The following is a 13224-nucleotide window of genomic DNA, read 5'->3' as shown; positions in this document are numbered from 1 at the left end:
AGTCTGGAGAAGAGGAGGCTGAGGGGAGACCTCATCGCCCTCTACAGCTGCCTGAAAGGAGAGTGTAGCAAGGTGAATGTTGGTCTTTTTTCCAAAGTAACAAGCAACAGGACAAGAGGAAATAGCATCAAGCTGTGCCAGGGGAGATTTGGATAGGATATTATGAAAAATTCCTTCACCATAAGTGTTGTCAAGCATTGGAGCAAGCTGCTCAGGGAAGTGGTTGAGTCACCATCCCTGGAGGTATTTAAAAGACATGTAGGTATGGTGCTTAGGAACATGGTTTAGTGGTGCACCTGGCAGTGCTAGTTAAACCCTTGGACTTGATGATCTTATAGGTCTTTTCCAACCTAAACAATTCTATGATTCTATAACTGCTGAACTGCATGGTACATGTTATCTCACAGAATCATAGAATCACAGAATACCAGGTTGGAAGGGACATCTTAGATCATCTGATCCAGCCTTTCATGTAAAAGCAGAGATTAGACAAGGTGGCCCAGCACCCTGTCTAGTTGTCTCACTTCCATTGGCTCTAGCCCATTCCAATTCAGAGAAGTATTTGGATTTAAAATCCTACTGGTATGAAGGTTCTAAGAAGGATACTACTAAGACTCAAGGTGTTGTTTAAATGTCAACAGGCAGGAGCTTAAGGTGTCTGTAGGTCTAGATAGCTTAGTAGGAATTGAGGAGGTAATTGATATTTTAATATTCACAGAATATTAATATTCACAGAATATTTCCATAAGAGGGAGTATAGTTTCCAAACTAGATATTTCAGGAATTGTTGCTAGGAACAAGTTAGTACTCCTAGCCTTGTTCATCAGTTCAATTTACTATCTGGAAAAGTGTGTAATCCACACATGAAAATCACATAAGTAGTTAACGGAACAGTTTTGGAATCAAGTAACAGCAATGACTGCTGAGAATTAACAGAACAGTGTGATAATATGTTTTGGGACTAGTAAAACAAAGTATGACTATTCAATAGGATTGAGAACACTGGGAAAGGGTTTGGTAAATGGAGAGGATTAGCTCTCAGAAAACGTGTCTACCTGATGTACTGCAGCACAGCAATGTAGCAGAGGTGCCAGAAGTGCTACTGATATGGGGTATGGCACACTTCCAGGCTAATATACCAGTTCCTCAATTATTCTGCATCAATATGGTTCTCTCTGCATGACACTGTATTGTGACATATAAATGTATCTTTACATTTAAGCCAGAGAAAATACGAGAAAAGAGGCTATGGGAGAATATGCTTCAGCAACAGGAAGGCTGCTTCAGTGTCCTGTTATGTTTTGTTTTCACAGAAGTCAACATCAGGTTTCCTGCTGGCTTCAGTGGTGCATGGTCAGATTGCTGGTGTGCAGGTTATTCATAGAAAAAACACCAATATTAGTAAAATAGGTGGCCACATGGATTATAAAGCTTGTTTCATCCATCAGAGTCAATTTTTGGTTGATAAAATAAATAAGGCTGAAAAGCCTGCAAAAGTAGAACCCTTAGAAATAAACATATAAAGAATAAATTAGCTACTTGTCATTCCTTCCTCTGTGATCACTTATTATATACGCAAGTCCTCCTTCAGCAACTGCCCTCTTATAACTTCACCCAGGGAACATGCATGAAAAATATAAACTACAAGCTTGTAGCAGTGGAAATGTAATTTTAGTTTATTTCTTTGCTGAAGTATGCAAGTGCAGATAGCTTGTTTTGATACCAAAAAAATCAATTCAGTTCTTTTGCTGTGAAAAACTACCAGGTTTTGCTTAGCAAGTACTTGTGAATTTGATTTATTGTGAAATTTTTCTATTTCACAGCAAAGTAGCTTTTCAGGGTTTTTTTTTGGGTTTGGGTGGGGGTTTTGGCGGATATGAAATGGCAAGTTTCCAAGTTTAAAAAAGCCTTTCATTTGTATGGAAAATAAGAAAGCACTTCAAGTGAAACCAGAAGTATAGATCTCTTTTTCCACACTATAACCAAGATCTTTTTTTTTTTCACAGATGTCATACAGATTCCTTCATTGCCTCCTTTCAAGTATGTTGGGTTTTTTTCTTCTTAATTTCCAATAAGGTTTACCTCACTTTTTTCTTTTTTTTTTTTTTAATGGAAACTTTTGGAAATGTAAACTGTCTTTCAAATTATATTCCTTTAATTTTTCTCTATTATTTTTCTATTTTTTACAAATATGTTAATGGTAGATTCTTACTCTTTGTGCAGTCAGTCATTTAAAAAGCCCGATGTATTGTACAGTAGGGATATAGGAAGGCATAAACAATTCTATAAAGAATTATAATTTATAGGCAAGTGTCATACCCCTATGTAACTTTAACGGCAGGAGATATGCCCAGGAAAAATACACGAAAAGACTAACGATATGAACGTTGCTCGTATAATGCTTGATGTCTATAGTTAACATAAAACACTATAATAATCTTGAAAATAATAGGATGACTTCCATTTAGACAACATTGGCTAGTTTATTAAGTGTAATACATCTGCAATATATTGCCAGTATTTACCTAATAGGCACAATAAGGGGTAAAATTGCAAAAACTGAGAATAAGTGCTCTCAGAACCATAACAGACTCAAGAAATAATAGATAAATTTTAATGGAATACAGCCCATAACATATAAGATAGTAAACAAATCACACATAAACCATAAAAATATACACATCTGTTCATATTAGGTACAGTTTAACTTTTGACACTGTTACCTTTCTTCAATCAGTACAGAGTGGATGGAGCAAAAGACAAATATTAACTTAAGAAAAAAAAAAAAAATTCTTTTAGTGAGTTTTTTGCATGCTAAGTTTACCTTATAATCAGTTTTATACCATCAAGATTTTTCACTGCCAATTTTGGATATTTTCATTATCTATTGGAAGTCTTACAAACATTGATCAGCTATTATCAAGCCATAATACATGTGAATGTTTGTGGTTTTATAATTCTGCAATAGTCTTGCAAGCGTAACTTTCAGGTTATGCAGTTTTTATGACCTGGTTTCAGAAAAATGCCTAAAATATCTGCATAGCTTCTGGTTAAATATTTATAAAAAATACTTATCTAAAATCCCATAATATTAATTGATGGCAAAAGAAAATTATATCTCAATTATCTATAAATTCTAAGCTCAAATGTATTTGTTATCAGTTGTATGTGTAAGGTAATATTCGTTATTATATTCTGAGATAGCTCTAACTATTCTATAACAAATGTGGCTTCCAGTGCAACTAAGATCTATATGCTTCTGTATAAAAGCTAAGAAAAATCAGTAGAAGCAAATTCCAATCTAGCTTTAGAATGATTTTTTTTTTTTTTTTCTGAGGGAAGAAACAAGTCACCATATATTATCATTTTTTCAGTTGTGATTAATTTTATGCCCTTCTAAAAATGCATTATAAGGTCATATACCTTAGTGAACTACATTAATGGGTTTTCCAGTTTTTGTAACCCAGTTCTATGTTTTTTACATAAAATACTGGCTTTAAAAAACAAAACAAAACAAAACAAAACAAAACAAAAACCAAAAAAAACACCCAAAACCAGAATTTTTATTGGCATTTAAGTTACAAGTGATTTTTGTTCATGTTTACTGAAAGTAGGCAAAACATATTGTTTCCTGCCCTTTTTCTATACATTTGTATTTTCAATAACAAGTGTATAAAAAGGTGCAGGGAGGAGCAGAGGGTGCAGGGTGATGTGGAAAGAAAGATCTCAAAAACTACAGAATGGGGCAGCAGGGTGCCCATCCCAAGTGCATGCACATAGATAAGGAAGTACCTTGTGGGTAATTATGGGAAGTGGATTCCCCTGGGGATTGCTGTATGGGATTTCTCTATGGGAAGAGCTTTTAGTGAGAAGTGAGAACACCTGTGTGCTTCTCTGAGTGCCTTGACACTAATGCACACAACATGGGGAACAAACAGTGGAAATTAGACATCCATTTCTTGTTCCAGGGTGACCATCGGGTTCCATTGGGATCATGGAGATGTGGTAAGGTAGCTCACACAACTAGAGTGCTGCAGAAGGTGGAAACAGGCTCTATAGGAAGGACAGGTGCTGTGGGACATGTGGTGGTGGGTGCTTGCTGCAGACCACTTGATCAGGAAGAAGAGAAACTGCCTGTTCTTCAGACAAAGCATGGAAGTCTCACATTCACAGACCCTCAACCTTATGGGGGATTCAGTACACCAGCATCTGTTGGAGGATCAACACAACAGATCACAAGCAATCCAGGGGAGTTCTAGTGCATTCATGACATTTTCCTGTCACAGACTGTCCAGAAAGAAGCAAGGGAAGGTGCTATGCTGGACCTCACAGTGAAAAATAGGGAAGATCTCACCTGAATGTAAAGGCCAGGGGCAGCTTTGGCTTCAGTGATCACATGATGGTGGAATTCGGGATCATGGAAGGAAGAAACCAGGTAAAAGCAGGTTCACAACCCTGGACTTCAGGAGAACAGACTTTGGTCTTCTCAGGAACCTTTGCAAAAGAAATGAATGAGACATGATGCTGGAGAGATGATTTGTTCAGAAGAGCTGGCTGATTTTCAATATTCCCTTCCTCCAAGCTCAAGAATGGTCAATCTTGATGAGCAAAAATTAAACAAAGTCAAGTGGAGACCTGCATGGATGAACAAGGAGATCCTGAACAAACCCAGACGTGAAAAAGAAGCCTACAAGTGGTGGAAGCATAATCAATTGACTTGGAAGGAATATAGAGACACTATCTAAGCAGTTTAAGAAACAGACTTGGAAAGTCCAAGGCCACCTGGAAGCTGGTGAGGGTTGTGAAGGGCAACAAGAAGGGCTTCTACAGGCACATCAGCCGCAAAAGGAAGACAAAGGAAAATGTGGGCCTACTGCTGAATGGGGCAGGTGTGCTGGTGTCAAACTACACAGAAAAGGCCAAAGTATTCAATGCCTTTTTTTGCCTTGGTCTTTACCATTAAGGCCAGTCTTTTGGAAGACCATGCCCCAAGACTGCTAGGAAAGTATAGTACAAAAGATTTATGCTTCAGTGAGAAGGGTCAGCTAAGGAAGAATGTTTTCCAACTTCACCAACCTGTGATTCTGACAAATGTATACCTTCCCTTTTTTTCTTATGTGCTGTTAAAACTTCAATAAATAATTTTATGGTCTGAGGGAGAAGAAAAAGCTTAATTTCCTAAAGCTTCTAACTATTTCAGGCATCAGTTTCTCTTCCAGACATACCAAAGCATGCATATATATACAATGATTTCTTCTCTCATTAGGTTTTTAAAAGTTACTGGCTTTTTTTGAGTTACACCATCCATTTATAAATGATATATAGAAGGAAATAACTTTTGCTATGTACGGTGCACACAGATAATATAGTGCTTTGCACTCATTTGTGATGTGCTATTTGCTGTAATTTTAGATGGATTAAGAGACATCCATCAAGATAAGAGGTCTTGCCAGCCCAAAAGATATAGACCAATTGGGTTTTTTAAAATTTAAGAAATATATTACCTTTTATTGGTTAAATAATTATTTTTTTTTTCCTTCACTGTGATCTCTATGTAGTCTTTGGTTTTGTGGTGGTTTTGTTTTGTTTTTTTTTGTTAACTACAACTTCGAAAAAGATAAAGACTGACCAGTGAGACAACTATAGTAATGACTAAATCCTGACAAGATTCACAACTGTGATGTTTTTACTATATGATATTCAGGGCCAAAGTTCCTAGGGTACAGAAGAAGGGATAATAACACAAAACACAGGGGTAGAAGGAAAGGTTTCCTTCTTACTGCATTCGGTCAAACGAGACATGATCCTATAAGAATTCTTTTTCCCTTTCTGACTGAAAATGTTAATCTGTGAGTTAGTACTTACCAACCTCTAATTTGTTTAGATGCACATCAGGTGCAATTCATCCCACCTAAAAATAGAAATCTATACTGAAAATATCTTTGCAGACCTCCTTTATTACAAATGGAGTGTAATTTTTTTAAGCCCTGAGTCATCTCACTGATTTTGGGATGACTAATTTAGAGTGAAATTACCTTCAGGGTGAAAATATCTAGGGTGAAAAGGGGTAAAAGTGCCTATTAAGTAATTTTAACTGCTACTGTTAACTGTCTCTGTTAACTAAAAATTTACTGACCGGAAGTTACTGGTGTATAGACAGCTACAATATTAACATTGAGAGTTAAAAAGTTATATTCCAGTCGCACTTTCAGTCAGATTAATCTCATGCCTTCAGCCAAGAACAAAATTAGGATGCTAATTTGTTGGAGCTGAATCTAGAAATACAGATGGCTCTCTGTGCCCCAAAGTAAATATTGCAGCTTCTAAACCACTTTTTGAATGCGTGTATGTTTTTTTCCAGGAACTTGGAGAGGAACAAGTGTTAAATGTTGTTTAACCCTGGGCTTTTCTTGCTTATATTACCAATTTTAGATTGTGAAATAGTAATGTTTTATCTAAAGACTAGTTAAAACCTTAGCAGTACAAGTTCTGTCTTTTTGTGTACATAACCCCTGAGAAACATACCTGGGAACTACAGAGGAAAATGAAGTATAGATCAAACTGCAAAGCTGGATTGATAGACCAAACCAATCAAGTTACCTGCCTGGATTTCTGCACTTCTTTTCTTGGAGGGGTTTGTGAAGAAAAATTTTAAATACAATATAGAATGTCTTAACCTGAGATAGACATGCATATGAGATTTATAGGATGCCTGAAAAAAAGGTACATGTTTCAAGACAGAAAGATGCATGCTAGCGGGCAGAAATTAAATTACATGATCCTGATAAAATGAAGTTCATAAATGTTTCCTCATTATCTTTGGTAAGAGTGAGCCAATGCTTTGACAATGACTGAGGTTGAATGGCAAACTGATGAAACACTGAAAGAACACAAACAATTCTTTTAATTGCAGAGAAGCTTCAAGCCAGGCTGACTGTGACTTCAGGAGAAAAAATACATTATGTCTTAAAAGTTGATCCAAACTCTCTTCTTTGTTGGCAGCTTTGAAACAGTTCATGACCTTGTGACCGGAAGGGTTAACAATTTTCGTCCCTCCATTGTCAGTCTCCCTGTACGACAGACAGCCTGTTCACTTGTGATTTGTTCAATGTGATGGTGTGAGCACTCAGAGCTTTGATCCAACATGTTGCTATAACAAACCACATTGACACCAGCTGAACTCCAGATGCCACGTTCATTTCAACTAGAATTGATGTCCTTTAAAGGTTCTGGAAATATTAGCTTTAACCTTATGTTTCATCGTCCATTTCTAAGTCCTGTACTGATGTGTGCCTACATTTAATACATTGTCTGTTTAAGGTTTCCTTCATTCTGTATTAATTTGTTAGCTTGTTTCATCAGTATTTCAAATCTTTGAAAGAGCAGCTTTCTAATTCAATATTTTCTATTTTGGGTGTGGGGGGGTGTGGGTGGGGTGGTCTCAAAAGTCTGTGTAAGCTAGTGATATCCTGTATTTCGTATAAATGGCTGGGGTTCAGTAGTGGATGGTGCTGCAGGAGTAGACATTGTGAGAAAAGCAGTTGCCCTGTGCTAGACATAGCCAGCTCCAGACAGTTACAGCCAGCTCCACAACAGACCCACCACTGGCCACAGCTGAGCCCATCAGCAAAGCTGGTAGCAGAAAGCATGGTAAAGGAAGGGCAAGACCCTGAGGAAAAAAAAAAAAAAAAAAAAAGAAGCAATAGGAGGTGCTCCATGGCAGAGCAGGTGACACCTCCAAAGAGCCTGTAGTCCAGAGAGAACCCACACCAGAGCAGGTACTTCCCCAGAAGAACTGCAGCCTACAAATGACCAACTCCAGTGCAGAGGAAACAAGTAAGAAAGAAGCAGCAGAAAAAAACAACAACAACAACCTACAAAGGAATGAGGACAAGGCACGGCAGAAAGAAACTGCTACACCCTGATCCCAACCTGTCCATCACCTCACCAAAGGGACCAAGCATAGCCTGTCTGACAACAATGACAGTGGAGACTAGGAAGAAGGGATGTGAGGTGTTAGGAGTGAAGCTGAGCTTGGGAAAGGGGGAGGAAAAGTTTTTTGACTGTTTAACCATTTCTCTCAATTTTTCAATACCTGAATCAGGGATGGAGGGAGAAGGGGTGGTGTTTTCTTTGAGTTGGTTTTGTTGTTGTGTTTTTGTTTGTTTGTTTGTTTTTAATTATTTAACTGGCAATAAATTAAATTCCCCAAATCAAGTCTGCTTTACTGGGCACATATCCAAATCATGATCTATGTGGCAAGTGGTCTAGAACTTGTTAACTTGTTCTTGTTTCTTGCTACATGCATCAAAACACCTCAGACATGCAGAGGACTCCCCACTGGACTATCAGGAAAAAGGATAAAATGAATGCTTTATCCCAATATGCTGGTTACTGTTGTTAGCAGTGTTATCACCTGGGTCAGAGTAGGTATTTTTCTGAGTGGGGGAGTCTGTAAAAAAAATGAGTGATCTTAAAAGATTTCTGTTGTTGGTTTGTTTGTTTTGTTTTGTTTTGTTTTTCTTGATGAAGAAAATAATGAAATGTTCAAAAGTTTCTGGGGGAAAAAAAAAGTTAGAAATTAAACTGATTATTACATTTGAGGCAATAAAACTTACCTGGTAAATATTTCAATAGTCAATCCATTGTCTCTACCTTTGATATTTTTTGAAAACTGAAAGTATGTCAAAGTATTACGTAAGGAATCAATTCTAATTTTATTTCCTTCTTTCTGTCTCTTGAGTGCCTATTGAGAAATCTGCAGTTAAACATGTAGCTGCAGGAAAAGTTTTGTATGTAGAGAAATACAAGACCTTCCCTTTTCCTTTCCCTTTTCCTTTCCCTTTCCCTTTCCCTTTCCCTTTCCCTTTCCCTTTCCCTTTCCCTTTCCCTTCCCTTCCCTTCCCTTCCTTTCCCTTCCCCTCTCCTCCCCTCCCTTTCTTCTTTCTTTCTCCCCCCCCCCTCCTCTCTTATTTAATTTCCAAGAAGGACAGACAGTAATGTGTGTCTTATCTTTCAGTACACAAAAGGTCTGTTGTATCTCCTCAGGTTCTCTAACTACCCCTACCACTCCCATCACCTATGTTTCCAGATAGAGCTCTTAGCAGATTGTCAGCCAATAACATGCCAAAAAAGCTTGTACAAGATTGAAAAATCTGTGTATACATATTAAAGACTTTGTAATTTATACAACTTTTTAGTTATGAGACAGCTTTTAGCTGCCTACATGGGCATCACTATTTGTGATCTGCCAATATAGATGCCTTAGAGTATGCAACACATTGGTATGGCTGAAGATGATAAGGTACCTTCCAAATGTGGGAGGCCAACATCATTCAGAGGCAGCAGCTGGCATCCAGGCAGCTAAAATAGACACCTGTGTTCAGGCAACTTAGAATGTTGTCTCCTCTGTATGTAAATGACATACTAGCCCGGGGAAAGGAACTTAAGCAGCACAATATTGTAATACTAATGTGCCACAACATAATGACAAGTAAACTCCTAATCACAACTGCAGAAGAAATAGTTCTCTGCCCACTGATACTGATAGAAGAAAATAAACATGGTAACAACAGAAAATATCTTGCCCTAAAATGAGATCAAAAGTCACAAAATTTTAAATGTAAAACCCCCACAAAACTACAAATAAAAACTTGTGCCTGAATCCCGAAACATTCTGGGTTTGAAAGGTTTAAAATCTTTTAAATCTGTTCCTTCTTCTATGAGAAAGATGGAATGAAAAAATAAAAACGTCAGTTATCATTTTAAAGATGACAATGAGATGAGAAAATTTAGAAAGTGAAGAGACAATTTTTCACTTCTCCAAAGTCCTGTAATGGGTAGTATTGCTTTAGAATCATAGACTAAGATGAACTTTTTCCTTTGAATTATGGATTAATTTCTGAAGTGAAGCATTGATGTGTTCAGGAGGAAGTTTGGTTTGCATATTTGACTAATCTTACAGAGCACAAATGCTAAAATTAAACCAGGAAATATGCTCACCTAATTTACGTTGCCACAGATCACAAGCCAATAACATGCTGACATTTTTTCTGATTCATCAGTACCATCCTATTTAGTTCCCATTCCTCCTCATGTTGCTTTTGGGGAGGGTCTAGGATTATATTATTACTTTTGATGCAAATCAGTCTTTTAGTCTATAGTCTTTGTGTGACTAAGATCCTTACATTTCCTGTAAACTCCTTTGCAATCCTGAGTTTAGTTTGGTATCTGTGGCTCTGTGCACAAGTTTCTCAGGAAGCACAAATATCTTTATTTAAAATTTAATTATGACAGAAGAAGGCATATTATAAAAACTAAACAGCATAAGCATATAACTACTAGTTAATACTCATCTAACTGTAGAGTCTAGCAGAATCTTGAAGTGACTTCAATCTAGATTAGGAGAGTATGTCTCTATATTCCCATTTCTAACACATTTTGCTGCTGGGCGTCCTAAACCAGCAAAGTTTTTCCCTTCAGCAAGTAAAAGTTTCAAAAGAACTTGGAATTTATACAAAGAGTATTTTGAATAGGCTTGTGATGTTTGTTCCTAAACCCTCAGGAATATTGTAGTACTTGGCAATCACTAGAAATCCTGTAGAAAACACAGATTGTAGAAAATTATTGAAACATCAGCTGTCAGATGCCCCATGCTTTGCATTTATATTGTTTAACTTGAAGTATCCATTACAGATCCCTAAATCAGGAATGCAGGTTCTTTCACAGTGTAATTCACATCACCTAAAAAGAGCCTACATCTCTTTATTGACTAAATAAGAGTTGAGGCACTGAATTGAGAGACATAATGTCAGACGTTGTGAATATCACCTCTCCTCTCTGTCAATAGCATTTATTTGAAAGATAAATTTGAAAGTTTTCTTGTTTCCAAAGGAGTAAATTTCTGCCATGTGATGTCATGAGCTTTTGTTGTTTGTTTTGGGTTTTTTTCGTTTGTTTGGGGGTTTTTTTTTGGTTTGTTTGTTGTTTGGTTTTTTTTTTTAATAGACCAAACCCCAAAACTCTAAAAAAAAAAAAGTTCATTAGGACTATATTGATCTAGTTTGTTTTTTGCTTAGTATGAAGGTTAAATTTTGAAGCATAATGGAAGGGCTTTATGAGGGCCAAAGGGCAGCATGGCATTATCAACAGCAAGGTCTTCTTTTAGAAAGCTGATTTCATACTTTGCTCAACTTTTTCCCTGTTAAATGAAAAGAAATATTGTTTAGTAAGGAAGGAAAAAAAGGAAGGAATACAATGAACTGTCTACTATTGATTCTGTTAGTGATCAGTGAAGAGGTGGTGTTTACACCAGTTGTAATTGTCAAACAGAAATGAAGAAACAATTACAGAAGTGACATGAATTTATTTATGCAATGCCAGAATAAGGACCCCACCCACCCCAACCAAAAATGTGTCCCACACCATCGCCTAATTTTTCACTTCTTTATTTCAGGGAATAGGTGGCCTTCTGAAATATGAATCCTGTAATGACCAATATCTTGGAGGATTTATGCAGGTTACTTTATTTGATGAAAGCTGTTTAGAAGTGTCAAGTATTAGTGTTATTAATGCAAGAAAAACCTAAATATATGCTCTTAGAAAGAAACGTGAAATACTTCTTTCTTTAGCCAGCCCTGAATAGTGTTGGGTTTGTTTTGTTTTGTGTTTTTTTCTCTTGTTTATTTTGGTTTCCTTTTTTAAAGTTTAATCCCATTAGTTCTACACTAGAATTTGGTGGGGTTTACAGCCCTAAAGTTTTATTACTTTGTATTTGTCAATATTACATTTAATTCCATGTGTAACAACCTATTTACAAATCAAATCTAAATCCTTTTTAAGTTTAGCTGTCTGTATTCAACATCTTTTTTTTTTTTTTTTTCCCTCAGAAAATGCAACTAGACTGCCATTTTTCTTTGTGTTTGCAGATCATCTTTCTAAATTAAAGCACATACATGCACAGCAAACTTTAGAGCACTAGCCCCTGCAAACCTGAAATAACACTTTCTCTGGTTTGACATAGCTTCTTTCACAGGAACTATCTATAGCCACTGCTTTGCTATTTTTCAACCTGCTGTATGTCTCTGCCCATGTCCTGCCCTGAATCCTTGTTTCATCTTGGAGATTAAGCAGGAACTTGTCATGTGGAATGTTGCAAAAGACTTTCTGAAAATCGAAATATATGATGTCATCTTCTCTGCCCCTAGCAACCCTGTCAGTACCTCTTTGTGTAAATTCTTCTCCACAAAAATGCAGCAAACAAAAACACTGAGAAAATTATTAAAAACACAATAGCTCTTTATTTACCAACAACTGATTATATAGGACACTCACTCTGCCAGAAAGTTACCCTGCAAACACTCCACTCTGCATTTATTCTTACTATCCCCAGTAATATTAGTGATAACACTAATAGTAGTAGTAGTAGTAGTAGTAGTAGTAATAATAATAATAATAATAATAATAATAATATCTGTGCTTCTTATCTATTGCCTTACTGTGTCTAATCTGTTTGATATCTCCAGAAAAGCCCTATTTTCAAAGGTAGTCCAATTAAATACGTATAAATATATTCAAATGTTTAATTAGCTAGCAACTTTGTAAGTGTCCATAAAACACAGCTGCTCCTTAATCAGAAGACAAGAATGAGCTGTCATATGTTGTTATCCACTTGCTGTTTGAAAACCAAAGCTCTAAGGCAAAGAGGATGCTTTTCTTTTATTATCATGCCCCAACTCAGAATGAGCAAAAAAGAGAGCAGATAATGGACCCCATTCATGAATGGAAAAGCCTATTTCTGAGCAGTTATTGCATTGTTTATGCCAGCAAAAATTGCATAACTCCCATTCTCTATACAAATTACATGTTTTCTATGCTTCATTGGGCATTTTACATAGAACATAAATGGAACTTTTGCAATAGGTGGTACAAAGACGGCTATCAGAGCCAGTCTAAGCCTCATTATTAGGGCTGGATGAAGCATTTGTCTTTCTTCGAGTTTTCAGCAAAGTCAACAGAATTCAAAATTCCCTTTATGGTTTCTTTTTTCATTTGCTTTCTGCTCCTAGTTTCCTGAGGTTTTTAATGAAAAGAAAATGGAGTTTTTCCAATGAAAGCTGTTCTAATTGCTTTAAGACACCGATCAGAGCTAAATGCAATCCATTAAATGTTGCCAGCCTGGGACAGGCAGAGGGCTTCATGTACTGACTGCAGCAGGCTTGCCTG

This window comes from Athene cunicularia (genome assembly GCF_003259725.1).
Source record: "Athene cunicularia isolate RWA chromosome 1 unlocalized genomic scaffold, athCun1 chr1_part1, whole genome shotgun sequence".
Taxonomy (NCBI): Eukaryota; Metazoa; Chordata; class Aves; order Strigiformes; family Strigidae; genus Athene; species Athene cunicularia.
Note: the sequence above shows the minus strand (reverse complement) of the source record.